Consider the following 16,652-nt stretch of genomic DNA (forward strand, 5'->3'; position numbering starts at 1 on the left):
TTTGGAGTACTACAGCCCCCACTGATGACATCCCCTCTCCCTCCCAGTGTCCAAGACGCCGGCTGTGTCCTTGCTGGAGTCACTCCAACTCTGCACCCTTCCTTTCCCCTTAGTCCCTATTTCATAAAGCCCTGCTAAAACAGGATCCAATTATTGTCACCGTTCCTTGCTCATTTTCTTTGCTGAATTTTTTCAGCCCCTGTCCTTTCTTCTCCCTCCACCTCCTCCTTGGGATACAGAATTTTTAATATCTTCATCCCCTGAAACCACACCACCATAACCTGTGCACTTTTTCCTGCCTCTCAGCTTTCCCCTGGCCTTTCAATTAAATTGCCCCCGGCCTGCTTCAACTCTGGCTTCAGAGGAATGGTTTTCTGTAGCCTGTACAGCTGAAATTGAAGTTTCATGCGTATCCTTCAGGCAGAAGAAAACCGCACCATTAAGCTAGCAGCTGGGAATGGTACAGGGAATGCGGATAGGGTCTGGTTTATTTTAGCACTTCTAAAATATTTTCATCTTTTTTTTTTTAATTGCTGTTGGAATAGTTAATGAAGTAACAAGTCGTTTATCACAAACTGCTCTGCAGCATCTGTGGGGACTATGGGTTTCTACACACTTGGAAAAAAAGAGGTGCTGCTTCCAGCTTCCAGCCAAAACGGTTGGTTTCCTGCAGGAGAGCTCCCGGCCAGGTGCTGCTCTAAAATGCACTTTGTGTGACCACACTGCTCGGAGCAGTCTTGCCTTGTGTTTCCTTACCAACGTGACGGTTTGACTCTACTGCAACATGGACAAAACCTCCTTCATCGAAACATCAGAACTATTTAAAAATCTCTCTCATGGTTAATGGGTGCGACCTAGGGGGAGAACTTAAGAGCAGCACTGTCCACTGGTCTGCCCTGGCCTTCAGAAGACGGAGGATAAATCTACACCAGTTATTAGGATACTACAGGCAACCAGCGTTTTTCAGATAATGCAGGTTGCTTTCACCAGGATGGATGAGATGTACCATTACATCTGTGCAGCCTTGGTAAGAGGAGAGCTGGTAATTTCCCTTTGGGCTTTGCTTACACAGGACAAAACCTCCGTTAAGGAACCTGTACCTCAGTAAGTTATGGGGTGCACTGTCACACTATTATACTTTGTGGGGAAAGCGAGGGTGCCTTCTCACTGAGACTACAAGGAAAAAAGGTCTTATCCTCCAAGAGGGAGGAGGACTGCTCATACAGCTTTTGTGGAGACTCTGGGCTGCCCAATTCTGTACTGGAAAGCATCACGGGGAGTCCCACAGCACACCTCTCCGCAGGCGATCGAAGCATAGGGTTTCTTTAGGAAAGAGAAAGAGTAGCCTCTCCCTAGAACAAACCCAGCATTTCTCCACAACCTACCTGAAATGAAGGTGGACCTGGTGTAAATGTGTCCCTTGTATGCTTTTTACTGTAACATTTGAGACATTGTCTTAACAGTGAGAAGTTGCAGGTTTTAAACAAAATCTGTCCAGATAACTCACCTAGAAAAGCTCCGAAACAGCCCAAAGCAGATGGCAGTTAGCTGCTCACCAACACCAGCTGGAACCATGCAGTTGTCACCCTGTGGGTCACTGTCCTGCTGGCGAATTCCTCTTCACAAGTGGAGCAGAGCAGGAGGACTGGGGAAGACAAGTGAGAGGGAAAGTCGGAAACATGGGAGCTGATGCCATCCCTCTGGGCTGTGAGATAGGCTTGTTAGAGTCAAAAGCCCTCTCTGCTGTTAGCCCTAATAACCCTGACCAGTCATGGCCCTGACATCTTTCTGCCACAAAACCCCAAGGGAGGACCCCTCAAGGGAGGACCAGTGTGTTGGCTCCAAGGTGACATTGCACACACTCTGAGCACAGACATACAGTGGAAGCTCATACTTGTGCACACCCAAGATCAATCAGCCCCCCATCCTTGCTCCAGCAGTGGCCTAAGAAAGGCGTGTGAGAGAGCTGAGACAGGGACCTGGGAAGAAACCCCTGAGAAACATCTGCCGCATCTTCACAGTGTCATCAGTCCAAGGACAGCTTTGTCCAAGACGGGGTTGAACACGAAGAAGCATGTCACCACTAACTGGACTCTCCTGCAAGCCCACCTCCCTCATATCCTCCCTGGGAAGTCAGAATAACATAAGGACCATCTAATTCTTCATGCAGGACCTGTGTGGGATGCAGAGACCAACGGTCCTGCTCCTCCAGCTTTTCACTCAGCACGGGGCGTGGAGACCAGCTCTTTGTCAGGCAGGAGCTCCAGATGTTTCTAGCCCTGCACCTTTCACAGCACAAACAGACCAGCTCATCCTCTCCTTTCCTTTTTTGCTGGTTACTTCTCCTACAACCTAATCTAGGGGCTGCAGAACTTGACTCTGAATGCAGTAGTCAATATAAGACAGAGATTGACAGCTCGTTCAATTTTTATCACTTTAGTGGGAATGATTACTGTGCAAGAGGGACAAAATTCCCTTTAAATAAAAAAATAGTTTTACTTTTTTGTTTACTACCCTCAAATTATGTTAGGATTGAATTTGAAAGGTCAGGGCTGGAGTAATACAACTCACCATTTAGGCCTTTGCTAGTCTATTATTGCATCAATTTCAGAAGGAGAAATCTGAAAAAAACTGCCAAGGGAGATCAAGACCAGGCTGGTGGCAAAAAAGCTGAAATGAAATAACGAGGCTCATTGTGATGGTTACTTTAATAATTTTTCCACTTCCTCCTAAAGCATGCTTCTCCCACAAAACTTAAACCCTGATGCTCTGTGAGAGAATCCCCTGGCACTCAGCCTGTCAGGTCAGACATCCATGCTATCACTGTCGTGTGCGGTCCCTGCAGATACTGAGAGCATCACACGAACTGCACAAATAGAAACGTGTCACAAGTTGGGCATTTTAGAGTGTACAAGTGGCAAATTATCATGCAGCTCACAAAAAGGTTCCTATTGTCTCTGCGAAGACAAACCAAAAAGTCCTGTCCCAGAGGGCTCCTTCTGTGTGTGTGATTCGTAGAATGTTAGGAAGTCAGCCGATGGTTGCAAATTGCTTGACTCTGGGGAGCAGGGGTAAATAGATGAGGGAAAACCGGCAGATCAAGGACTCTCTACTCAAACAGCTCACATTTAAAAAATACTTCATTAGTATTCTCACGTAGTCAAAAAAAAAAGTGGTGTAGTGAATGGCTAAGCATCAGCCCAGTACACGGGTGCTTTACATTTGTAGAGCAACATACTTTGGCACTTCAAGAGCAACCATAAAATGTCCATGTGCAAACAGGAATAAAAAAAGGTGAGAGCAGGATTCTTTGCTAAAAAAGGCGTTGTTTCAAGCAAAGCAGTGCCAAGCAGGGAGAAGAGCTAACGACATGAAGAGAACCACTGAAACAGGATGAGTGGCAGGTACAGTCTTTTGTAAGCAGGCTAACGCTTTACACTTGCTTAACATTTTACTTTGATCAAATCAACCTGTTTTATTTCAGGTTTGAGTCTTGTCCGGTAATGAAGTGATCTCATAGTGAGCCAGGAGATGGTGGTGTTCCTTACAGAAACAGCAAACTGCTGAACAGGATGGCTTGGGACCAACTGCATAAGGTGCAGCGTGTGTGTTGGAGGACATCAGACAGAAACACATCCTCTAACAGCCTCTTCAGCAAAAACCTCCTGCTTTTCCACAGCTGAGAAGAACATGTTCAATGTTCAATGAAATAATAAATAAGTGAAGGTCACAAGAGGTGGGAGGCCTGGTACACTTGGAAGACCTCACTGCTTGAACCTGCATGTGGATTGCCTTCACCCACCAGTTCTGTTCACCCTCTGCTCAGATTTGCCTTCAAAAAGGAGTCCTGGCAGCCAGCCTATCGCCTTTGCAAACATCTCTCATGGAAAGTGACTTGCCAGGGAGGGTTTCATGATTTAAGGAGATTGTTTATTACCTCCTTGACTCTAATCAGATTGATTTATACCACTGAAGGATTTGGACCGTGTACATGTCTGAAAAGTGTTTGTAATACCTCTGATTTGATGATGGTTGGCCATACCTCTGATTTGATGATGGTTGGCCATACCTCTGATTTGATTGGCCTGACTCCACTGATCTTGACATCCACACTATGGACTCTGATGTATTCAAAGTGCTCAAGTACTTTCCTTTGGTTTGGGGGATTTTTGGTAGCTATTTTTGAAGCCCTGATAGATAGCTGAAATACCACGGCTGTGGATTTTCCTGCCTTATGTCAGACAGCTTTTGCGCTCCAGCACTAACAAATCACTGCACCGTCACTTCTGAACCTCAGCTTTACGAGTATGATGTATTAGGCAAAATCAGAACCGTGTAACAACTCCTGAGGATGGATTCATGTTACAATATTAGTGTCACGTAATTCTTTCTAGGTCAACTTTGAATGGCATTTGTGCATTTGTAATGTAGGAATGGCTGGCTAAAGATGAAGTCCTGGACTTTTAAACGACTTGGCATAGGCTTCTGGGCCTGAATGTCAAGTCTAGCTAAATACGTCTTCAGGGATCAGATTTGAGTTTTCAGTCTTCAAAACCATGTTGCAGAATAAATATCACTTACACTTTTGTTTCCTGGGGAATTTGGAATGATCATGCTTTGCCAGTGTGATATTTTACCTCCTAAAAGTGTCTGAAGAGGTAATTCCATAAAAATGAAGATTGTCAGTGGGTATTTTCTTAATTTTTTATTTGATTACCTTTGAATCTTAGGCTGTGCTTGTTCATTGTGTATGGAGCACATTGTAAAGTAGCAGAGAATCCACTTAATGTCTGGTTCAAACGCTAACTTTGAAACACTCTCCAATCTATTTAGACTCAAAAATCTTATTAATTTGTTCTCATTTTCAAATCCTAAATACATTTGGCTGTATTACATCAGACCACGTCTTTGGTGACACTGAGATGGATGGAATTATCTGATTTACTGTTTGGGAGCTGCGAACGTACTGTATCACGTCTCTGAACACCACTGTTCATTTTGAAATGCTCTGAACGAGTGGCACTAGGAAGACTAATTACTGTGCTGTGATTCTAGGTGTGTTACATCAGTCTTAATAATTACATGCTTGATTCAAGATTAACATATTGCGAAACGTGCTTGTATCCAGATACTGTTTGTGGCAAATGAGGCATCAAATATAACAACACTTATTTCCACAATGTTAGAAGGTTAATCTCTTCTCTTTTTGCTATAGGGCACACTAAATCACCAGCTTCATTACTTCAGCGCTGAAGTTTTCTGACATTGTTGGAAAGTCAGAGGGCAGCATGGCTGCATAAAGAATTGCGCAGATTGAATGGAATAGGTAGCAATGGTATGACTTAATTGGGGGAGAAAGACTCTTCGTATGAGAGGGAGATGCCAGTGCCTGCGTAGGTTTAGCCTGGGTTAAAAATAAAATAGCTGGGTTAGTCTCTCTTTTCAATTGGATCTCTGAACAGAAAGTTATTTTATTTACAAGAATCAAAATGAACCATACTTCGGAGTCTGGGCATAAGATTTTTCAAAAGCCGCACAACTCTGCTTACGTGTCCTTTTTGTTTGGACAAGGGCTTTTCTTTTTGCGTGACTGAGTTTGCAATAGCAAATATCACCACCTTGCCAAAAAGGTGGGCTCGAAGTTCTCCCTTGAATTTTTTCTGCAAGCATGGGCACCTGGCTCCATGCAGAGCTCACAGCATGTTGAAGGGCCACCCCGAAGGCTCTTCCCTTCTCTGTGGAGAGAGGTGGCAGCTGAGAAGCACTTGCACAAGTCAGAAAGCTGAGCAGCGGTTTGCGGCTGAAGCGTTACGTGCAGCTGAGCTGGCAGAGCTGCCCGCGGCTTGGAAAATGGAGCTGGTCCCACTTCTTCTGCTGCCTCCCTTGCAGGGCTAGCACCTTTTCAGATCCTCTCCTGTGCCCGTTTACCTACCGAAACGGCAAAAGCTGCCTGCTGCTTTGGCTCAGAGAGAAGCCTGGTATGTGGCATACCTAGCAGAAGTGGTGGTCAGAACTTTGGCCGGGAGTTGGGATGGGAATGGTCCCCTTTTGGCAGCAGTGAGCCGTTATATTGGCTCACGCCATCTTATGAAACCTTACCCGAAGACAGCTGCAGGAGGAGGAACAGCACAAATGGGAGCCTGGAAAGGAGAAGGCAAGGCAGCTTCTTCCACCTCAGCCTGACTTTTCCTCTGTGACAGACAGCTTTAAGGAGCTGGTGAGGGGAGCAGAGTGGAAAGAACAGCAAGGGACACACATTGCCTGATCAAGGTGTAGCACCAAGACAAAGAGGTAGACTGAAGCCCCATGTGCCATCTCTAGCTGTGCGTCTGTTCAAAAAGAAGCCATTTCAGATCCAAGAGTGAAATACAGCTGCCCGTACGGAGAGGGAAGCACAAAGACGAGTCCTCTGGGTGACTGAGAGCTCGTGGGACTGCCCAGGACAGCATCCCAGCTGGCTCCGGGAGCCGGCTGCTGCAAGGGTCGTGTGTGGATGCTTGGTGGTCTCCTCCCTGGTTTGTAGGCTGCAGAGCTTCAGTACTCCAGAAAACAGCCCATGGGATATCCGCGACATTGTGGGCAACGATGTGCATGGGTCTGGGGCCGGTTCCCAGACTGCTCCGTGGGAAGCTGCATTGCTCATGTGTAATGCCTGCTACTCTGTTGAGGAAGATTTAGTCCACAAAGTCATGTTTTTCAGGAGAAAAAAGAAACAGGTTCTCTATTAAAGCAGCCTTTGACAACCTGCTTCCCATCAGAAAAAGGAGAAGGGCTTTACAGTTCCTTTCCCCAGACAAGTTAAGCAGCTGGAAAAGGTTCGATTAAAGGTGGCAGCTTGGTTTTTGCTTAAAGCATATTGCTGAGTGCAACAGCGTGAATTTCACATGGGATTCAGGGGCTGGTCAGTGACAAAGTTACAGGTAAGGGACAAAACTGAGTCAGATTTAGAAATCCCCTAAGACCCAAGTGATCCTGGCGGTAGCTTTACTCCTACTCCTTTACTCTCACTCTCTATCCCCCTGATATTTCTGCAGTTGATATTGATCCATTTAAGATGTATAAAGCAAATAACTGTATTTAACGGCCCTAGTTGTGAGCAATCAAAGAGCTCTTAAAAATCTCAGAATATGAATCTACAATGTGTACCCTCAGGCAGGAATCCATCAATAATTTAAGATGTCTGTATGCAATGGAAATGTAATGGTAATTTTCAGCTACACTGGATCAATCTAATGGTGTACTCCTGTTTTCTGTGTATTGTGGAAACAGCGCTTCTCTGGGTAAATGCCATCTTTATATACAGTGAGCTCTGAAAAATTACAACCATTTTTCTTTGTGGTTCATTTCTAAAGCTTTCTTGAATCCTAGCGGAAGCCCTTATAATGTGACCCGCAGCTTGCATGTGTGTCGCTTGCCTTTGCGCAGCCAGCAGAGCTGTGGCTGGCTTGGCCTGAAAGTCCCATGCTTCTCAAGTGTTCAAAGCCTCAGAAGCAAGGGGCACTGGCTTCAGTGTGCCTTCCTGAAGAGCAGCGCCAGATCCAGCCAGACCTGGATCATCTGCCAGGTCCAACCCAGGGCCCAGCTGCGCATCACACATTGACGGCTTAAAGGTGCAGTTATGTATCATAGAATCATAGAATGGTTTGAGTTGGAAGAGACATTTAAAGGACATCTAGTCCAATCCCACGACAAGGAGCAGGGACATCTCCAACCAGATCAAGTTGCTCAGAGCCCCATCCAACCTGGCCTTGAATGTTTCCAGGGATGGGGCATTCAACACTTCTCTGGGCAACCTGTTCCAGTCTTCCACCATCCTCAGTGTATATTTTTTTTTCCTAATGTCTAATCTAAATCTACCTCTCTCTGTTTTGAAACCATTATCCCTTGTCCTGTCACAACAGGCCCTACTAAAGAGTTTTTCCTTGTCTTTCCTGTAGGACCCCTTGAGGTACTGAAAGGCCACAATAAGGTCTCCTCGCAGCCTCCTCTTCTCCAGGCTGAACAGCCCCAACTCTGTCAGCCTGTCCTCATAGGAGAGGTGCTGATCATCTCTGATCATCTTCGTGGCCCTCCTTCAGACCCTCTCCAACTGGTCCATGTCCTTCTTATGTTGGGGGCACATGTATCAGATGGTGTGCCATTTCTGCAAGAAAATACCTTTCAGGAGGATGCCTGGCCACTGGCTTGGTTGTACAGTGGGACCCGAGGCAAGAAATCATGGTGGGTCTGACTGCAGGGTCAGTACCTCTGTGCCAGCCTGGTAGCCCTCATGGGAAGGACTGGTTGCATAGGTATGGAAAACGCTCCATCAAGCCAAGGACGTAAACCTCCGCAAATAGTATTTTCAGGAAGGACGACAATCGAGAAATCAAGTAAGGAAAATATGAGCTCAAATAAACCCCACAAGAAAGTTAACAGCTGTAAAAACACCCAGCCCTGGCAGTGCCTGCGGGCCAGATGAAGCAGGCGGAGCAGACTGTGACACTGCAAGGTGCTGGTGGCAAGTCTCCTGCTGCCGAGGAAAACAGGGCACCACTTTGTCCGAGAGCACCTCAGATCTCCGCTGACATGTCTTCCCAGCAGAGGGATGGTGCAGCTCTTCAGGTGCTGTAAATTAAATGCTGTAAAATCGCCATGGGATGGAGTACACCAGGAACTAGGCCTCAGTCTGAAGGTCTCTACTGGCTGCTGTCGGCTGGAGGACAGCACCTGTCCCTCCCTTCATCCTCCTTCACAAGCTGTCAGATGCTTTCTGTGACAGCTGCCCTCACCGGTGGCCTTAGGGCTATGGAAACTTTACCAGATGTGGCTGGCACTGTAACACAAAAAACAGCCTGTCCAACAAGGCTAATGGCGGGGAAAAAAAAAAAAAAATCACCTGTGCTGCATTTCTCTGAATTCAGCCTCTGTCAACAAAGATTATTACAACTAATTAGGCAGAACATGCTAACAATGGTCACATTTGGAAGCGTCGTTTCTCAGTGAAAGGAGAAATTAAATAGGATGCGATCAGAGAGCTGCAGACAAAGAGAAAACAAGGCCAGTCTAAACCAGCAGGTGTTCATCAGAGAATAGATGAATAGATTAGGTAATTTATTTTGTTGTACCTAGAACATTAGTAAATGTTACATAGCAGTGAAGTTTGCATTTCCAGTAAAAGCATCTGATATACCATCCTTGAGGACTTTGTTTCCCTCCTGCCCTCAGCCCTTTCTTCGCTTGGGATGCAAGGGTGCAAAACCCAGTCAAACCCTTCCAACAAGCAGAGCATCTTCAGGTGACGTCGAAACACCTGAAACATCCTCCAAAGCGAGCGAAGGGTGAGGTGAAGGACTGCGAGAAAAGGGAGGTGGGAGTCTGGTGGCCAGAGTCTCTGTGGGAACTTGCAAGTCTGGATCAGGTCCCTCGGCCCAGGCAGTCAGACGATGTCCTGCCGTCGCGGCTCAGGGCTATGTCCTTGCAGGGCTGGTGCCTGCAGATGCATGCACTCGCAGACGTGACCAAGCTTGCAGGCCAGCTGTCAGAGCCTGCTCCCACTTGGGCTGGAGAGAGCCCCCCTGCACCAAGCGTCCCAAAGCAAATGTCGACCTTCAGTGCCCAGGGGTGTAAAGCTGGAAGGGTGCCAGGGCTCAGCAAGCTGAAGAGCAAACTAAGGAGAGGAATCACAGAATCATTTAAGTTGGTAAAGACCCTTAAGACCATCGAGTTCACTGAGGAGGTGCAAGGTGGATCTGGTGACTGGGCCCAGCAAAGGCAGCGGTGGCTTTGGCACAATCGGTCGTAACCTCTGGCATCTCAGAGCTGCCAGGGCAGAATTTCTGGGAGATGTTTGAGCCAGCAAAGGAGCTTTAGATGAGAGCAGAGACTTGTGTTGCTTGGTTGCTGCCGGGTTTGATCCTGATCCCAGCTCTAAGAGGCAGAGCTCTGGGCTGACCATCCTGTGAAACTACATCTCCATCCTGTGTAACTGCTCTCGGGAATGGAGGGCTCCAGGCGAATGTCTTTTTTACATCACTCTGCCCTATAAGAACTAGCAAGAATATTAAAAAGTGATACCTTGAACTGAGAGTACCTTTTTCTTGCCTACTTTTGGCAGAGCCCTCAATGCGGTCAGAGACATGAAGCAACTCTCTGTGGAGGTGCGAATCAGGCTCTCTGTCACGCCTCTTCAGTGCTAGCAAACAGCAGGACTGTGTCTAGTGGTCACTATTCACAGTGATCATGGTCAAACATCAAACCCATGAACCACGTGGACTGAAGAAAATGGCACTGATTAAAAGTATTGCCAGGGGAAATCCCTCAGGTCATGAAGTCTGTATGGCGCAAATTGGGGAATTTCATCCAGCAATTTTTCCTGCTTCACTCTCTCCCCGTACCAAAATTGCAGCACGCCTTCAAGCTGGGCACCTGGCTCTGAACTCTCCTTTTCCTACAGGCTGAAGGAGCAGAGTTGTAAACAGGTATGTGAGAAAATTATTGCCTCAGCAATAGCCTCTCCATAACCAAACTAGTGGGAAGGAGTAATGTACGAAAAATAATCTGTAGTTAGAGGTGACGGTTGCCAGTAAAATCTTCTTGTTGTGTCACTGAAGCTATATATTACCCATGGAATTACAGAATTCATTTTAATTTAGAATTTCCCCAAGAATATGAACGAAGTAAATAAAAGGCTCCAGAGGAGCAGTAATAACAGGGAAGCTACAGAGGTGTCACGTAGGGACTGGCAGCTCAAGCTTGAGGCAAGATCACAAATAATCGAAGATCGGAGCCCAACAGCATATGTTTTCCCCCAGGTGCCTCATCCTGCAGCATTGCTGCTCACAGGAGACCCCAGCCAATGCCACCTGAGGAGTGTAGCTGATGGCTGCCTGTACTGGGCAGCACACGTGGAGAAAACTGTCCCCAGGCTGAGGGAGAGGGCATCACTCCTCACGATTGGCAGCCAAACCTTTCTGCAAACACCCTGAACAGTCTTTTAAATTAAAAAATATATATGTTTTAGCCAAACCTGAAGCTAAAGGGAAAAACATAACAACAGTCCCATTTTAAAATACGTTGGCTGCCGAAAGTATAAGCTTCCTTCTTCTGTTCCCTCCTCTGAACATGTCACAGTTCCCAGCTTGCTCCATCCACGGCCTCCCATCACCTCTCTGCACCACTCTGAACACATCAACACCACCTCTGTTCTTCAGCCTTCACTTTTGCATAGAGATAAGGAAGGATAAACTTATTTTTCCAAACTGCCCAGGAATTACCTCATAACAAGTTGTTGGTCTTTAAAAACAAGTATTGATGTTTTTTGACTCTTCTAAAAACAGTGGATTTCATTTGTCCTAACACTGCTGCTATTTTTTAAATTTTATTTTCCTAGCATATTGCAGAGGAAGAAAGTGGTTGAGGCATGAGAGAAGCTGCTTGGGCGGAGCTGGACCAAGAACACCGATATTCATACGGGAACCTGGTTGTTCAGACAAGCCTCAGCCCGTACACATTTAATTAAAGCACTCCTTCTAATACTGTCTGTTTGCTGAACTGCTGATTTCTAAGAAAGGAAAAGCTTACATAATACCCAGTTCAGACAAAAAAAAAAAAAAGCTGTACAAACAACTTATGGGGATAGACCTGTAACTCAAGCCCTCCAGGCTGGGGATTGAGAACTTCCAGATCACCATTGCTTTGAGGGCACAGAGAGCGGGGGGAGAGCTGAAGGGGGGAATTAAAGGAAAAGACATGATTGACAGCTCTCTTTCCAGCCTGTCTCCATACCACCAGCCTGAAAATTAAAGACTTAGTTCGTAAGGGTCTACGGGTTACTTCAAGATACCTGATCGCATGGGTCAAAAGCCAGCTGAGATGTGGCCTCCATGCGGGGGGACATGGACCGGGGAGCAGGAGCCAGAGGAGCCCTGTTTCAAGAATTAATGTTGCCGTCAGACCTTGGGAAAACTTTTTCATGTCTAAAGTTTCTGCAAAGGTCTCTGGCTCGACAACAACGTGCCAGTGCTTGAGGCGTACCACAGAGTGAAATTTCACTTTTGGAGCAAAGCGTCCTCTGTGCCATAGCAAGCTGGCTCGCAATTAAACAGCTTACCAGCCGCAGTGCCCAGCTGAACTGGCTGACAGTATGGGCGCATGTTTGGGATGGCAGCTGTCCTGGGTTGCAGAGGTCCTATGTGACGCCAGCACCTCTGTGGTGCTACAGCTACTGGTCTTCTCCTTATTTTGTGCCTCAGGTACCACAGCCCGGGTGAAGATCAGTACGTAAATGCTTTGCCTACACAGTGCCTGGTAACAAGCACAGAAAAGTGGCTGGGAATCCACACTGGCAGGCTGTTTAAATGATTTTTTCCTGCTGATGTCTCTCTCCACAGCTGCTGCATCTGTATAAAGCCAGCGTGGGTGAAAGGTGCAGCTCACTAAGGCAACCGAACTGCAGGGAGTAACGGTACCAGTGGCAGACAGCAGCCTCGGAAGCTCGCGAGCCCAGAGAAGAGCCAAGTGAGTGCTCAGAAAGATATAGCATCCCCCCTGGAGCTCCACGAGGCCTTTGTAAAGCGGGATGGAGACAAACCCTAAGAAAAAAGGGAAGGATAATCCTTGGGGCTGCATGCGCTGCAGTGTAGTTGGAGCCTGTCACCATTCAAAAGGTGCTTCTCTGATGCAATTAAAGGACACAGGGACTACTCCTTAACTGATACAACAGAGCTTCTCTTGTGTGATAGATATGTGTACTGTGGAGTTTGATTAAAGGCTGAAATGAGAAAAAAATTTTTTTCAATGAAGGTGGTGGAACACTGGAACAGGTTGCCCAGAGAGGTGGTGGAAGCCCCATCCCTGGAAACATTCAAGGCCAGGTTGGATGGGGCTCTGAGCAACCTGATCGAATTGGCGATGTCCCTGCTTCTTGCAGGGCGGTTGGACTAGATGACCTTTAGAGGTCCCTTCCAACCCAAACCATTCTATGATTCAGCAGTTTGTCCAGGCTGCTCTAACGGCCCTGCTGTAGCATCCTTCTACAACTTTCCACTCGTAGATATCTTTATATTTTTTAAACTTCCCTTTCCTTCCTTCTCTTTCTCTGCCACTAGCTGCTGGCTATCTCCTTTATTTTGTGGCTCTCCTAAGGCTGAGTGAGATGTAACCCTTGCAGGTCTTATTCCTGCACAATGGGGAGGCGAGCCAACCCTATCTACCAATGCCGCTACCCTAGCTACTAATGCCACTCCTTCGCTCTCCTGCTAAAAGAATCAGCTCCTCTTCTGCAAAATAAACACAAGGTCAGCTGGGGCAGTGACAAAGAGATGTGTAACAGGGCTTCTGCTCCACGTACTCAGTGTCACCACATTTCACCTACGCTTACTCATCTGGCTCCTGCAAAGGAGAGCATGGGTGGCCCCATGGGAAGGGACTAGGGACGGCAAAAAGCTTTTCCCTTGGGGTGTATCCAGACTCTCTCCTAACTTTGCATGAGAATGAGGACTTCCATGGGCCCAGTATGGACTGCAGGCAAGTCTGTTTTTAGCAGAGGGATAGCTTTGAGCTGCAAACTGCAGGGCAACACCGCAGTGGAGGGGCGGCTGTTGTTCCTCAGATGGCATTGCGGGAAAAGGAGAGGAGACCCCTGAGCGTGGTGGCTATGGGGAGGTCAGTGTCTGGTCTTTCAGGGTAGGAAATCTAGGTCTTGGATTACAACACAGTGATAACTGGAGAGGTTTTGATGCCAATGACTCAATCTGATGTTAAGCAGGTGAATGTAAGTGGATCTTTGCTCTAGTGGGTAACAGGACACAGAAGCAGAGACAAGTTTTTTCATGTGAATGTTTTGAGGTATCTGCCTCGACATCAACCTTTCCTTCCACCCTTTTGTAAATGTTTTCATTTTCAAATGGCTACCATCCTCTTATATTCATATTTTTAACATTTTAACTAGCAATTCCAACTTACAGGCACCCATTTTTTCCCTTGTTGGTATATTTAGCAATTGTCTTACACTTTCCCCATGGCATGACTGGCAACAAATCTGCACTTACCCAGTTACTGCACACGTTCTGTAGTGACAGAGGGAATCATACACAGTAATTTAATGTGTCCAGTTCCATAAAAGCCTGGTAACATTTGCATCATGAGAACCTTAGGAAAAATTGAGACCTGCTGTTACAATGAAATGAATCCCCAGTTGTACTGGATCTTGTGAAAACAGACTTACTGACTTAAAATATTGTGTAAAACGTATTTGAAATTCTGACCGGCTTTGGTGAAAGCTGTAGGGGTTCATCTAACAGCAGAATTGAGCACAGAAGGATGGGAAGGATGGTATGGACTGGGTGATAAGACCGTGCGTGTTGATTGTCAGAGATGGGAGATATGAAATCAGTGGGAATTGTGCTTATGCATGTGAATGACAGTTTAGTTCCAATTCCCGGTCTTCTACGGCAGCACCTGTTCCTTGAGTTCATTTATGTTTATCTTCACTCTCGCTTCTTACAGTAGGCTTACAGTATACTCCAGAGAATGTTGCTTTGGGCTAAATAAATTCAGAAGTTGCAGAAACAGCTCTCTATTAGCATAAAGCAGCAGAAAGATTGCAGCAAATCGATAAAGTGTGGTTTCTCAGGCACGCTACCGCGATCAAGACAAACGCCCACTGAGGGCCCGGGCACTCCAGGAGGCTGGGCAGGCCCCACGGACCTCTGGAGCACCCTGCCCTGCCACCTCCTGCGGCACGTCAGGAGACAGGGACTCGCTCATCTCATCCTCGGCTCCGGCCGCGCCGCCGCAGGGCTCGCAGCTGCTATTTTCTGCAACACGATTCAAGTGCCCTTCTCCTGCGCCACCACTTTGCCAGCCACTTGGACCTCCCTTCCACTTGGAAGCCAGGAAGGGACGCAACATCCAGCAGCAGCCTGCTACAGAGAACCTTTCCCCAAAACAGTCCCAAACCTGCCTATGTGGGTCAGTAAACCTGTTATGTGGGACTATTCCACTTCTCATACACCCTTTGACACACAACCATGGCCACACATGATGTTACCAGCTTGGGAGTTCACACCTTGCACAGAGGACAAGGTGGCAGAGGCACCAGCTCTTGACCCACAAAATAGGCCTGTGCACAATTTTATGCTGTTTTCTCTCATCCTTCTCATCAAAAACCTCATTCTCCTTTCTGATAAACACGGTATCTTCACTGCAAATCTCCTGTCTCCTGAGGTACGGAATTTATAAAAAGAAAACTGTGATTATGAAGACACCACCACAAAGAAGATAAAGTTCCATGTTGCTCCAGTCACATGGAAGGCTAAGCTCAGAAAATCTCATTGTTACAGAAGTCTGTTTAGGAAACTCAGAACTGTGGAGTGTTTCAGCATCGGACTTTTTCCTACCACTGCGAGCGTTTCCAACAGCTCTGTTCATACCCAGGCACTAAAGTAGTAATAAAAAAGCATCAGTCAAAAATAGGTTTCAGGCTTTGAATTTGTCTAAAATTGTTCAGAAATTAGATGTGGGGAGCTGGGAACTTACCTGAGGCACAGCAAAAACAAAGCATAAATCTTCACATCAATTATATAATCCAGGGACTTCCTTCTCCAGCACCCCAATTAGGGAAAAGGTTTAGGAAAGCCAGTGATATATTTTCATCTGTTTATATTTGACAGGAAAGAAATCACCATGGAATACCCTTTTTTTCAAGAAAAAAAAACCAAACAAACCGCCCTGCAAGACTCCAGAGCTGTAAACCTGTGTCAGGACCGGTTAAGGATGGGTTAATAGGGTTACTCTGCTTATTTACTTTTTCTTTATAGTGCTGATCCCCATGGATGAAGCAACAAGCTCGTCTCCAATGCTTCAATGGATTCTTAAATCTGAAATAAGAGCTAGAGGGTGTTTCCCCGTGGCTTCTGGAGGGCTTAATGAATTCAGCTCCTTGTTGAATTGTACAACGTTCCTGTCAGGCCCCCACTCCAGCCTGTCCAGGTCCCTCTGATGGCAGCCCCAGCATCAAGCCTATTGACTGGTATCACCATCCCAGTTTGGTGTCACTGGCAACCTTGACAAGAGAGCCCTTCACCACTTCCTCCAGTTCGCTGATAATGATGTTAAACAGGACAGGTCACAGGGCAGACCTGGAGTACCCCACTCATTACCAGCTCCCAGGAAGAAGGTTTATGACCCATTAACCATGACCCTCCAAGCCCAACCACCCAAAGAGCTGCTTACTCATCTAGCTGTCCACCCATTCAAGCTGCAAGTTCCCAGCTTAGATGCCTGAATATTACGGGAGACAACGTTGAAATATTGCTAAAGTCTGCGTGAACAGCATCCACCTTGTTAAAGCTGAAGTAGATGAGATCTAGTGCTCTCCCCTCATTCACAAATCTGGTCATTTTATCACAAAAGGTGAACAGGCTTGTCAGGTACGATTTGCCTTTGGTAAAGCCATGCTGAAGGCTCTCATTCACCTTCTTCTTCATGTGCTCAGAAATGTGCTCCAAGGGGACTTGCTCCATGATTTTCCCAAGGACTGAAGTGAGGCTGAACTGCCTGTAGTTCCCCAGATTGTCCTCCTGGCTCTTTAAAAAGACAATCATATATAACAACCATTTTCAAATCATGCTACACAAAAGAAGTCATCTGCACACTCAGCATAATTTGTG

The sequence above is a fragment of the Chlamydotis macqueenii genome, chromosome 1, assembly GCF_036417535.1.
Source record: "Chlamydotis macqueenii isolate bChlMac1 chromosome 1, bChlMac1.mat, whole genome shotgun sequence".
In the NCBI taxonomy this organism is placed as follows: domain Eukaryota; kingdom Metazoa; phylum Chordata; class Aves; order Otidiformes; family Otididae; genus Chlamydotis; species Chlamydotis macqueenii.